Here is a 14,580-nt window from a genome sequence, read left to right as displayed (position 1 = left end):
ACTTCAAGTACCTTAAGTACTGAAGGAATTTTCTGTTAACAGTTCCCTTTTCAGAGCTCAATGCAGGAACTTGTGATGTTTCTGAGCAAAGCTATTTGAGAGGGAAAGTTAAAAGTATTAATTAAATACACCCATAAAGCTTGATGACACACTTGACAAAAAAAAAATTAAAAATCCTGTTGACTGTCCTGAGCCTGTTTGGTTAATGTTTTAACCTAAGTCAAACATGCCTTGATATTGTTCCCTGTCAATTCACAAAGAAGAAAATGACTACATTGATTACCAAAGTTAAGATTGTATGAACCTGATCAATTAAACTTCACTTTGTGAAATAAAAGTAACATTTATTTTTCATTTGTTCTATTCATTTCTATTTTAATCATCCACCACTAGTAAATTATCACTCCAAACAAGCAATAAGGCTCAGCTATTTCCTTTTATAAATGCAAGCCAGCTTAAAAATGTCTGTCTGAAGAGTTATATTGTGATAACTTTAGCTAGAACTAGCTAGAACTAGATTTCAAGGAAATATTTAGCTAAAGGAGTGTTTGTAGCTACATACAATGTAATTTAATTAAACTACCGTTCAACATTTTGTAAATTATTTTAAATTCATTTTCATGTCTCTCATTTTTGTCGCAAGTAGCGGCAAAGTAGTGGAAAAAACGAAATAAACAAAGACATGCCCTGCCACTATCCCCACCCTAGTCATGGGGCTTGCAGGCATTGTCAGTGCTCCGCCTCCTTAGCTGTTGTGTTTTTGTTTTTCCTTGCCCATGTGCTTTTGTTTTCCTTGTGTTTTAGTCATGCCCCGCTCCCCGCCCGGTCTCCACCCGCCTGATTGCCTGCACACCTGCTTCCATTCCCTCGTCAGCCCTGCCCTATATCTTCCCTGCTTTTCCCTGTCCTGTTGCTAGTTCGTCACAGTGTTTTTCGCCTGTTTCATCCCCGCCGTTTGCGTTTTGCTTCTGTCTGCCTGTTTCTTGTTTTTTTTTGACCCTGCTCGTACCCAGACCTCATTTTTGCCTGCCTCCTTGCCTCGTTTGCCTGATTGCCTGCCTGTCCGGTTCCCGGCTTTGCCTGCTCCAGTTTCCCGATCCTCGTTCTGTCCACGGACTGCCTTCCGGTTTTCGACCCTGCCCGTTTTCTGATAGTGATTCTGCCTGACGATTCCATTAAAGACGCTTGGAACCCGAAGCTCCCGTGGTCCGCGCCTGAGTCCCTGCCTGAGCCTTGACGGGCATAGCTAGCAGTGTGAGTGGCCAGAGTGGCAACTTTAAAAGGAGGGACTGAGCTAGTTTATTTTACTACTGTTTGCTGACTGGCAATTCCTTTTTGGAAATATATCAAAGCTTCCACTGTGTGGTCATCTCTTACCTTCAGAGCTAATGTTCATTACTTTGCAGTTACCGCAATTACCTAGCACACAACAAACAAATGAAATACAATGAATAGCCTAAGAAAAGATCATTTATTAACCAAGACAGTATAGAAAGTATACAATTTACCAAAGCATGTGTCATGAAAGTACATGTCTTGAGATCATCTGTGAATACAATTTTTATTTTGACCTCAGATATAATAATATAATATAATATTCCCTGTATTTCCATGGCACATGCTTATGTAAGTTTTCTACTTTCAATACTTTCAATACTATACTGGTTGATTAGGGATGAAACTGACACATTTCTGACTGTCAATTACTTCATGGCTGAGAAGGATGACTATGAACCAATCGCTGTTAACGCACAGGTCAAGGTAGGTCATTTTCAGATTACCTTGTTAGAGTGCACAGAAGCTCCACTCCAGCACCACTCACTCATCCAATGAGCTGAGGGAGTCTGTCACCATTGGACATTTAAAATCTGCTTTTTGAAGACATCTTAAAGACTATGTAATATGTAAACCTGAGCTTAAAATAGGAAATAATTAACTGGGAAAGCCTGTCATTTCCTAGAATATCATCCAATAGCCTATCATACAGTATCATTTAACAGTCCTCTTTTGAACAGCATGGGTGAAAAAAGTTTGTTGGTGATTAGACTTTACTGTTGGCATACACACTTGTGACTGAAATCTGATTGGAGCAGAGTGAAATACAAAAAACAAGAGAGTTATAATAACAATTTTATGATTTATGTAAATAATTCACGAGTTTAAGACGTGTACCATTATTTCCATGACACACATACTGACATACATGAATCTGATTAATACTTTCTGTACAATGAATGTAATTTTTGGGCAAGACCATGCATTCAGTGTTACACTCGCACTATAAAAAGCCTCTTAAGCAGTGTGCAGTCATGAGATGGTTCTGCAATGCTGGCAGTGTTTTGCAACAAGCACATGCATGTCTCGGATTGATCCCTAAACCTCAGAGTCCCCATCAGAAATCAGAGATGTGAACATGCTCAGCAGCTTCTGTAGGATACTTCTGGTTTGTTTTTGTTTGTTTGTGTATGCCCTTTCATTTTATGAGCGATGGTTGAAAACATTATTTTTCTGCATTTCATATGTTGTTTTTCCTTGCCTTCTGAGCCTCTGTACCTGAGACACCACCTCGCTCTGGTCCATTGTGTCCAGATGCAAATTTAAAATGGAAACATTTAATTATATTATTAGAAATAAAAATCAATCATATATTCTATGACATGAAAATTGAATAATATCAACTAAAACTGTCATTTCATTTGCAGAAGCCAAGCCATTTAGATATAATTCTGTTTGTAGATTGGATACTTCTTTCACAAGAACGTACTCCAGAGTACAATGTGACTGACACAAGACGCTGGTGGCTCGTCCGAAAAATGACTAAATAAATAAAAAGTTTAAAAAATAATAATAACGTTACCTCTAGCTTGCAACTGAACTCACGGTGTGGTCGTGGATGTGGATGCGCGCGGCAGACCGACAGCCCGGGCAGTTGCTGGGCAATAAGGTAAGCTTTCGTATATCCGCTACCAATCAAATAAAAGTATAGACATTGCCAGTCGTCGCTGGGTTTTACCCGCTTTTAGCCGTTTACGGGCACAGGATTGAATGTATAAACATAACCATGAAGAAAACAGAATAGCAGTAGAAGGAAACCAAATGAGGTTTTATTTGAAACTATGAAATTCTAAATTAGAAACCGATCACTATCGGTCCTCTTGACAAGGGCACCTGCTGTTTTATCATAACCCCATTAAGATTCACACAGTTCATCTGCATTTTATATCGCCAACCAGAGATACGATGCGATCTCTGGCCTCAAACCCTCAAAGAATCAAATATAACTATTCTAAAATATAATTCAAATATGCATGCCTTTTAGACGCCAACTTGAGCTAAGTTTTACCCTGAAAGACTATGAAACGTTACCATCAATCTATGAAGAATTCATCTTCACGGGATTCAAAATAGGTTGCCCAATGAACGTACCAATGCTTGACTGGAGGGTTGAAAATCTTCAGCTCTTGTATTCCAAGGGTTATAACAAACAATCCGTGTCTAATATGTCGGCGCTTTCACTGTCTGGAGTTTCATCTGTTTAGTTTCGTTTCCCGCTAATATAAGCAGCCCTACTTTCATTTCATCATTGTCTTTTCCGTTGGGGTGTGTCATAGAGAGTATGGAAAAGGGATACATAAATTCTTACATTCCAATTGATATTACACATTTGCCATCACATTTGTAATCACAAAACATAGATGCTGTGTATGTGTTGTGTATGTGTGTGACAAGGTCTAGGGTTTCATTCACGCCAGTTCAAATTGAGTTATGGGACAACAATAAGCAGACAGATAACAGATTGCAGTAAACGCCACGCAGCCACAGAGTAAACACGTTTCCTATTAACCCTCTCGCGCGTACGGTCAAACGGGGTGCGAGTATTCTAGAGTGATTCCTGCATCGTCTGGTCAAACGTGTGATTAGAACAGTAGATTAGAAGGGTTATTTACAAGTGACGCAACAAAGCAACATTAAGTATTTTATTCGTACTTTATTTTCGAGATGATTAAGCTCCGTGGAATGAACGTTTCCACCCGTCAATAAACCATCGCAGCAAATCACTCTCAATAGCCCCGACGACACAACCATCAAACACTCGATTCGGCAATAAGTTTTTTTTATAATGGAACATCCATGTTACCAAACTCATGTTTGACTTTGACAATCCAGGAAAATTTTAGCAAGCTAGCTGATTGACAGCCTGCAGCTTGCAGTTAGCTTGTCAATCATTTAGCATGTCATGTCGGTATACGGTCGAATGTATTAAAAATAATAATTAAAAAGCGAAATTTGCACTCAATACACAAATAATAAAAACATACAGAACCTATGTGAGACAGGGGATTATACATGTTGATTGTGGATGGATATTATCAATTTTTATAAAGAAGTTGTACATGGAGCACATGTCACACTGACCTCGCTCATCAGAGCGTACAGTAAAAGGGGAGAAATATGGATGCGTAGGAGACTTAACCCTTTGTTAGCCACAATCCCTTTTTAAGTGACCTCCCATGAATCACTAAAATCCCAAAATTCCTCAACACAGGAAGAACACCGAAACAATTCAACAAAATAAAAGCAGATAGGCGACCACAGAGAAATCAATAACTAAAAATAGCTAATCCCAGCAACATGGATATGAAATACTAGTGAAATAATAATGTCAATATTAATCCTGCTACACATGTACTTATTTCTTTGAACTATACACGTTACGGTGTAATAATGGCTAATATATTGTGCCTCGATTCTTGTGTTCAGGGTAACGTGTGCAGTGTTAGAACAATGCTGACTGTAGCGTACTTAACAAGTAAGTGCTGGGGAAACAGGAACATGCCTTGTCGTTCAATGTTTGGGGGGGATAAAAACTTTTATGCTAGTTTGTCCCTAAACAACTAAACAATTGCGTACAACTGATTAGTATTAATCTTAACTTGCTGTTTAGGAAATTGAGGAATTAAACAAATTGCATTTAATTCAGACAACTACATTCAGACAACTCATTTACCCTGAAAGTCTATGAAACGTTACCATTAATCTATGAAAAATTAATCTTAACGGGATTGAAAATAGGTTGCCCAATGAACGTACCAATGCTTGATTGGAGGGTTGAAAATCTTCAGCTCTTGTATTCCAAAGGTTATAACAAACAATCCGTGTCTATTAAATCGGCCCTTTCATCGTCTGGAGTTTGATCTGCTTTGTTTCGTTTCCTATAATCAGCCCTGCTCTCATATTCGCATTATCATTTCCACTAGGGTGTGTCATAGAGAATACAACAGGGTAGTGAAGTTGAATGTTCTTTAAAATACCCTTGGTTTCAGATATCTATCGGATATGGATGGGAAGCTATTCTACAAATTATAGAAATATAAAAATCGGTAGTTTGATGATGGTCCCTTAAAATCGAACGCGAATTAGTAGTGAATGTCCAATATAAAACCAACGTTACTTCCCTACGGAAAAGGGATACATGCATTCTTACATTCCAATTGATATTATACATTTGTCATCACATTTGTCAAAATATCATAAAAATATCATGGTGTAAAAAAACTTACCTGTCCTTAAGCGGAGACTGGTGTCTTTAAATGGCTGTAATGAAATTGTTTTTTCTTAGGTTTGCATTTATAGTAAGGATAAGGCAGACAGATTAGAGATTCCAGTACCTTGCCCAAATCTTACACATGCGTTTGGCATGCTATATCCACATTGTAAGGTGCAGTTGACATCAGGGTGTGCCAGGGTGAACATCTAAATAAAAGCATATGTATGGTCTCAAACAGTTTCTCTGTCACACCCCTTTTAAAATGTTATATTACACAACTATGTATGGGCGGTTTTGCTGTTTCAATTTAGGGAAGCAATGGAAAGAAACCAGAGTAGGGACTGTGTAGGGATTAGTTGTTCTCTGTGAAGTACCCTCACACATCTATAGGAATGACCTGTTCTCATCCATAAAGCACCACCACACCTCCACAGGAATTGCCTGTTCACATTCATCAGTACCACCACATAGCTACAGGAATTTCATATTTCATATCATGTGCAAAGTATCACCACATCTCTGTATGGATTACCTGCTCTCATGAATAAAGTACCGCCATACTGCTGTGCTCAGTAGTGATTTCTCAAAACTCCACATAAAAAAACTTAAGTTTCCTACACAAAGACTATTATTAATACTCAAGTTATGTTAATTTAGATTTTGTTTTCCTCTGTATCATTCTTGGTAAACATGATTTCCTTTGTATCGTTGCTTGCCAGCCCACAAGGCAGAACAAGGCTGGACTTGTTTTCTTATAAACACAGCTGATATACTAATGATTCGGTTTCACAGCTCTGCCCATTACAGCCTGCTTCAACAGAGATGGCATGACAACAAAAACAGTGACATTAAAAACAGTGAGGAATGACTCAGAAACAATGTATGAACTGTTTGCATACAGGTTACAATCAAAACATGGAGGTTCCTTATTGTAACCAGTTTGACAGTTCACACATAGGAAACATGTGTCCCACTTTTTTGATCTGATTAATTAATATTTTTTCAGTTAGGGCTACCATAAGTCAAATGAGCAAAGTCATCACTTAGGTTCCCCTGCTGTGAGTCACACGGGTTTCATCCCATAGAACTCTATGAATTGTCAAGGGTCATTTGGAATTTGTACCCCCATTCACTTCTAAACCGAAATTTTACAAACGGCACATGAATTTTAATGTGTAAATAAATGCTGTTGAAATGCAATTGATTTAACATAAAATACTGGAACAAAAGAATTGTACAGTTGTAAAAGGCTTGAGAATGACCTACCCCAAAGTTTTTGGCAAGTTCAGCAACTACAGCTACTCTTCAGCAAGTAATACACTCAGTTTCGTTTCTTTTCGTTTCACCAACGCCCTCTTCGCTTTTCCCCGCACTGAGCAGGGCACGCGCCAGGAAACAAGCCCAGGAAGTCCTTATATGGTGGAGCCAGCAGGCTCCGACGTACCTGTCTTCAATAGCCATTCCCTGACTGCGGTTATGGTATGGTAAATGGTAACATTTATGTGACCAGTAATTGTGTGTACCAGTAACTGTGACAGCAAGCTGTTTCTACACACCACTAGGAATGAATGTTGGAAATTACTATGTAATTCCAAGGGATCAGGACAGTAAAATAAAGTGATTCTTTTTACTTGCTTTTTTAAAATCAATCTTCCGACATTCATTAACTTTCTGCATACATCTGTAAAGCTTGCATTGTGGTTTTACATGCTAATTACTTAGGAAATATTGTGGCACTTCACAGCTTTAACCAGCCCCCCTCTACCTTGTGCTCTGTTTGGAACTGTGCTCGCACTTGTTTTTTCTGCCCTTCATGCTGACACCTCGCTGATGGAAAAAAAAAATCCAGAAACTGTTTACCACTTTCTTCCTCACAATTCAGACATAATTATTAAAGGTTAGACACACTTCAGTAAATTTTACTTCAGGTTTCAATGATTCATATTATCAAATTAGGAAAGGTCTGGAGAAGAGCAAAGTTTCAACCGGCCATCTTACTCACTTTGTCACTTGATGATCATGAAAAAGTAATAAGAAGCAGAAGTATGAGTTTGGAAAAAAAAGAAAGTTTTATTCCACAAAAGAGTGGCCCTTATTGTTCTACAAAGAACACTACCGACAGGTGTTCCATTCAAGTTCTCATGATACCCAGCCACAACGGACTACTTCACTTACAGAGAAAAGGGCAAAAGGGTGCTGTGGCTGCTGGCCTGTACATGATCCTGGTACCTTCTTCTCTTGACCATATACTTTCTTACACAATCTTTGTAAAGTAAAACTTTTCAGTATCTCACTATTGATTAACATTTCACTCTTTCATTTATCTGTATTACACATTAAAATTTGACTGTGAGTAAGGAGAAAGAAAAACAGTAGCAAGTACAAACATTAAAATTATCACAGGAAACTGTGTCATGTATTATTTAAATGGAATATAATGGCAATACATATTTGAAATTAATAATGAACATGAGGTTATATTAAAATTTTAAGGATATTTCATAGTACCTGTTACTGCAATGATCATGAAAATGCAAACAGAATTGTTCAAAATACCGCTAGAATGCTTGGATATTAGAGATTATGATGTCATAACCATACAGTGCTGTGGACTTGTTGCTTTCTATCAACTGTCTGACAACAGCAGTAAATGATTCAAATAAGAGACAAGCATCAGTTATACTTCTTCCGTCTCTAAATTCTAACCTAAACACAGGAAAATAAAATTCAGAACTAGATTATTGGTGGCTTACTGCAGTATGGACTAAGGCTCTTCTGATCAGCAAAAAGGCTTTTTTTTTTCAGAAACAGAATCAAAGGAAAGACAAATGCTGCATGCAAGCTGAAATACTACGTCTGTGCTATGTCCTACCCAACCATATAACTCGGAAATGTATTAATAGTTTAGATGTCAAGGATGCTTCGAATTCTACCATTGACTGAGTCCTTCGTTCAGAGAATTTTCAAGGATGCATAGCATGTATCCTCAGTGTCCTTAAAGCACCCACAATCCCATGCGCACTTACAAGAGTCTGTGGCGCAGAACTGAAGGCGGGACCTTTTTGGATTAATGACGCACACCTGCACACTTGCTAGACTGTTCCATTATCTGTTCTCCGAATGCTAGGAAGGAGTCTTGCCTAGCCTCTGAAGGACCTGACTTGGAAGGACCCGTCCTACCAAGGAAGCATCCTTGACTTTGAGAAACAGCAAATGATTCAAATAAGAGACAAGCATCAGTTATACTTCTTCCATCTCTAAATTCTAATCTAAAACACAGGAAAATAAAATTCAGAACTAGATTATTGGTGGCTTACTGCAGTATGGAATGAGGCTCCTCTGATCAGCAAAAGGACTTTTTTTAGAAACAGCATCAAAGGAAAGACAAATGTTACATGCAAGCTGAATACTATGTCTTTGCTATGTTCTACACAACCATATAACTCGGAAATGTATTAATAGTTTATATAACACAGCCTTTACTGTAAATGCAAAACTTAAAAGTGAGTGCTGACACTAATAACTATGAAAAATATCTGGCAGGAGAAATAAATGCAAAAAAGCAACTTTCCACAGGATTATGGGCCAGTTACACCAGCAAGTGAACTGGCAGGTGAATTCAGTATTGTCTGTTAGCAATTCTGACTGGCAGACACAGAGGCACATCACTCATGGTCAATATGGAATGATGTCACAATGTTTGACATCACGGAATGTGTGTACTGACATCAGAATGTGCAGATTATGAAGTAATTTGATTTGTGCACGCTTGGTACGTCCAAATAAGAAGTCCTCTCAGAGGGGATTATTTCAAATTACATATGAAATTGCATATTAAACACAAACTCTTCTAGGAGAAAAGATGTGCAGTTGATTCCAAACTAGATTTTTTCTCAGATACTGCACTTCAATTATTTTTTGAGGGTGTTTTTTTCATACATAATATAAAAATATATAAAAGTAGGAGGAGTGAATGCATAACAGATTATCAAGTGTATAATGTAATATTTAACAGTTCTGCTGTTTTTGACTGAGACAGTTGTCACAGCTCTCTGAAAGCGCAGCTTTGATGATGTTCATCCATGTGTGCTGGTCTTTTAAATGAAAATTCTCAGGTCTAAATCTTCACAGCATCGTTTCATCATTTCAGTTTCTTCCTCCACATCTGACAAGAAGAATCACATTGTTACTGCCAACTCTCATTGAATTGGTTCAGCTAGTACAAAATTTGCTCCTTGAAAATCCATAGAACATGCATACCACTACTACTGTTGCTAACAACAACAACAACAACAACAACAATAATAATAGTAATAATAATGTGTACTGATGGGCTAATAAATGAATGGATCTACCTGTATTTTTAAAAAATGACTGGGCTCAGATTCCATCTTATTGCAATGCAATAACACAAAGTAACTCATTAAAGCTGGTATTAACATATTTTATCATTGTTTCCTTTCACACTTCTTTTCATTAAATATAGTGAGCTCCAGACAGCTAAAATAAAACATAAGATACTAGTAGTTACACTGGGTTACAGACAGAATGCACTACGATTAGACATAGTTTGAACATTGGATACTCCGATCTTCCTCATTACGGTCCTTTAAGCTGGTTACCTGGGAGATCAGTGACATCATCAGGGATCTGTCTTAGAGCCACCATCAGAGAGGTCTTCATCTTTATTTTGATTTCCTTCACAATCCTTGTCTATGAAGATGGACAGAGTAAATTTTATATACAAGAAAATGGAATGCGTGTGAAACAGGAGTGCATAATATTAGTTTGACAGTTGAGTGTAGTAGCAGTTTTGATGCAGCTTGCAATGACTGAATAAAACAAAAAAGGTTGGTCAAACACTACCACTCCCTTGTTTTAAATGACCACAATGCTACAAAAACACTGAATTAAGATCCTGAGTCATTGAAAGTAAATTTCCCATGAAGGCAATTTGAATTTTCCAGAGAAAACTAACCTGCAGGCCACTGAACTGTTTCAGCATCCTTTCCATGGCCTCTTTGAACATGGTGTTTTTGGAAGATTCAATTTTATTTTTTAGCTTCCCTTGAATTTCAGTGAAAGCAGATCTTCCAGTGATTCCAACACATTCTGAAAATGAATTCTCACATTAGATTCCACTGCAAGGAATGTAGTGTATATTCTATCACATAGTAACACAATATAATTTTTAGTGTCTAATTTGACTTCAGGTGTTCATTACATTACATTTCTTACATTTATTTCAAACACAGATACAGCCATTAAAATAATCATTAAACCTGAAAATTCTTTTTCTTCAAATTTTAGGAACTGGAGAACTGTCTATTCCTTCATAATCATGTATGACAACAGTCAAACACACAATTTATTGATACAACTAAAATAAATCATTTCTGTAAAAGAATCTGGCCTACCTTCATATGTCGACTGCATGGTGTCCTTGATTGAATCACTGACAGAATTGTAGATGGACTTCTTTCTCTTAAGGATTTCCTTCTCCAGATTCTTCAACAGTTTACTTTGCTAGTTGAAATTAAAAAGAAGATGATCAGATTGCTGAAATTGTAAGGTAATTTCTAGAAATCCGTATGACATGTGGGGTGCATATCCAAGAAATGTGATCAAGAAATCAAGAAACACTTAGAAACAGTGCATTAAATATTTGAGTGCAGCTGAGAGTCAGCAGTATGAGGGGAATAAAAAACCCTTCCTTCTTACCTCCGTCCTAATGTACACCAGCCGTAGGTACATCTCTCTGTTCTTTCTGTGACTTTGTAGAAGCTCACTACTGATGAAGTTCTCTTGAAAACTTTCAAAGTTCCCTTTAATTGACCTCCTTGAACATTGAAAGCTTTAATGACAATTCAAAGATGAATGTTTACAAAATTCCAGTTACAGCAAAAATAAACCTTGTAATCAATGGGGGCCAGATTTACTAAAGTACTGCAAGTGCATTATGGTAAGCAAAGGTCTACAAAAGTTAGCCGGGATGACCAGAGGCTCTAGTGAAACCAAGACTGTCAGGGCTCAGGCAGGGACTCAGGCGCGGACCATGGGAGCTTCGGGTTCCAAGCGTCTTTAATGGAATCGTCAGGCAGAATCGCTAATCAGAAAACGGGCAGGGTCGAAAACCGGAAGGCAGTCCGTGGACAGAACGAGGATCGGGAAACTGGAGCAGGCAAGGCCGGGAACCGGACAGGCAGGCAATCAGGCGAACGAGGCAAGGAGGCAGGCAAAAATGAGGTCTGGGTACGAGCAGGGTCAAAAAAAACAAGAAACAGGCAGACAGAAGCAAAACGCAAACGGCGGGGATGAAACAGGCGAAAAACACTGTGACGAACTAGCAACAGGACAGGGAAAAGCAGGGAAGATATAGGGCAGGGCTGACGAGGGAATGGGAAGCAGGTGTGCAGGCAATCAGGCGGGCGGAGACCGGGCGGGGAGCGGGGCAGGACTAAAACACAAGGAAAACAAAAGCACATGGGCAAGGAAAAACAAAAACACAACAGCTAAGGAGGCGGAGCACTGACAAAGACATGCAACAATAATAGAGATGAGTGTCACTCACCCAAAGGTCGTCAGAAAGATGTTCTTTTCATTCATCTCTTTGTACATGGGCTCTGACAGAGTATAGTTTAGATCAACTATATCGCCATTGCCTGTAATATCCATCACATTTGCACAAGGCTTTGAGTGTCCTGTGGTGGCCTCTGTTGTCCTTCCATCCCTTGATGAAGATGAGAACAAAAACAACAAATGAAAAATGAAACAAATGCAAAATGAAAAATAAATTAACATATGCAACTTCTCGATTGAACTTTTGTATTAGAGGCTAGGGACAAAGTAGCCTGTTCCTAGCTGGTAAACAAGGTGGGTTCTATTGCATTATTCCAGTGTTGGAAAATAGGCTGTGGCTCAGAACTCTAGATGAATCTGGTACATGCTTAGGAGGATGTCTATAGTGACAAAGCTTCTGTGTTTCACCAAAGACATTGTTTGGGGGTTGTTGCTTAAAGGTGTTCAGTGGTTGCTGTAGTCTTTTTTCTTTTTACATAAATGGATGGGTTCTAATAAAAGCTGTACTATTGCAGACTCTTATTTCACCCCATGGTGAAATTATTGTACCATTAATAAAACCATTCACATGTAGTCTTCCACCTTGGGCCCCACTTAGGTAACTAAGCATGTCTCCAACAGCAAACCAGAAGGATACGATCAAAATTCAGGTTTAATCCCCACAGGTCACATGGTCGAGGAAAAGTGGGGCCCTATTCATGTGTGCAGTTATAAATCTGGGTGTGGGTAAATGTTTTCACTGATGTCTGTTACATGTTGATTAAAACCTTGATTTTTTTAAACTCACTGGCTCCAGCACTTTCTGCATGGCATTTCCGAGGCAGTGTTTCTCAGCTGCTTTCACTCCCTTCTGCAGGTTAGTCTGGAGCCTGCCATAAACTGTGCTTAGATGCCGATGCAGTGTTTCACCAGTTGCATTCAGATCATTTTCAAGTCGTTGGTACTCTAGAGACTGTGAACACTGTACCTGAAAGATTGTTGAAGAGTTTTACTTAAAATATTCAAATCTGAGGTAAGGTTTTATCACACCATGAAGGGCATATTAATACTGTGCACTCCATTAATAGGAATTACTAATACTGATGAATCAAGAGCATATAGTGATCCAAATCAATGGAACACACTGTACTAACACATTATTTAAATAATCAGTTTGTAAGTACAAAGCAAAAAGAATAGTTATATGTTCAGTCAACGGTGTAATAAGTGAAACAAAAACTTTCTGAGTGTTAACAGTGAAATTCATACCTTGAATTATCATAGCACTTACTACATAAAGCATTTTGACAGAAAAGGCTGCACAACTCAGTTAGATGTTCAGCAAGATGTCTTCTACAGATGTGAAACAATGCCCTTGAGTCTTGTAATCAGCTTAATATCAACTAAAGTCATACAGCTTCACAGTTTTTACTTTCAAACAAAGTACAAATTCTAAAAGAAAGGGGACCAAATGAAGACCAAATGAGACAGAATCAAACCAAAAAACAACAAAATGTTATTTGAATTATTTATAATTCTACGGCACTGGCAACTTACAACAATAACATGCAAATAGTTAAACTGAATCTGGTTAACGCTATTTTTTCTCATGTAATAAAGCAATGCATATAAATACTTTACATTAAAAAGTGATTAGCTCTATGTTTTAAGAATGTTTCATCTTCCGACACAGACGGAAGACCCACCTCTTCAGACTGCATCTCAGGTCTACTTCTATCCCCACCCCCAACACCTACTACTTCTTGCTCATTTTAGGTGTAGTACTACGACGTATTATAGTGTTCTAGAGACTGTTGTATCGTAGTATACTTGGTAGGGCTTGAATAATGTTATGCTCACACTCACTGGTCTAGGAGTGTTATGAGCCTGGTCCGACATTGTTGTTCATTTAAATTGAATGTTTTCTTGTGATGGAAGTCGCTGTGGAAAAGAGTCTGCTAAATGCATGTAATGTAATGTGACCTAGTTATGGACAGTATTTGAAACATGTTTCCATTTTCTCTATTGATTTGTAATTGTGCTCTTTTTTAGAACATTTCATGCTGTTTTTCCACTGTAAAACATGCAATTATGAAAGACAACATTTGTTGCCACTTTGTTAAAGGTACCCACTCACCTTTCGGCAACAGCACTGGGTGCTATTCACTTTTTGTCAACACAGACACATCCACACAGCCCATTCCCATCAGTATAATCTACCTGTCAGTGATTTTACTACACATATTCATACACAGTAGCTCAGCAAGAAAGAAAATGCTCATTTTGAACTTATAAAGGTTTGTGCAGTAAAACATTAGTCACAATGGAGTGATGTACCTTTGCACTGCAGGCATCCTTTAAAAAGTGAAGATATGAAACGATTCCAGAAAGATCCGATACATAATCTTTCACTTCCTTCCAGGAATGACGGACGTACAGTTTCTTGATGTGCTCCATCAGCGATGGTATTTCTT

The 14,580-nt window shown here is 38.1% G+C and overlaps 1 protein-coding gene and 1 long non-coding RNA gene across 2 annotated transcripts in view; both read right to left on the bottom strand.

Annotated features, from left to right (window-relative positions):
• Positions 1 to 14,580, bottom strand: part of LOC118786488 (nuclear GTPase SLIP-GC-like) — a 76,949-nt gene that overhangs the window by 15,618 nt on the left and 46,751 nt on the right. The window lies entirely within an intron of this gene.
• Positions 10,553 to 11,388, bottom strand: LOC118786489. The gene is made up of 3 exons (XR_005005341.1): positions 11,270 to 11,388; positions 10,966 to 11,074; positions 10,553 to 10,660 (listed from the first exon to the last, which is right to left on the bottom strand). It is a non-coding gene; the product is annotated as an uncharacterized LOC118786489 (long non-coding RNA).

Source organism: Megalops cyprinoides, chromosome 12, assembly GCF_013368585.1.
Source record: "Megalops cyprinoides isolate fMegCyp1 chromosome 12, fMegCyp1.pri, whole genome shotgun sequence".
NCBI classification, from domain to species: Eukaryota; Metazoa; Chordata; class Actinopteri; order Elopiformes; family Megalopidae; genus Megalops; species Megalops cyprinoides.
The sequence above is the reverse complement of the archived record's forward strand: the minus strand, read 5'-3'. Positions and strand labels throughout refer to the sequence as shown.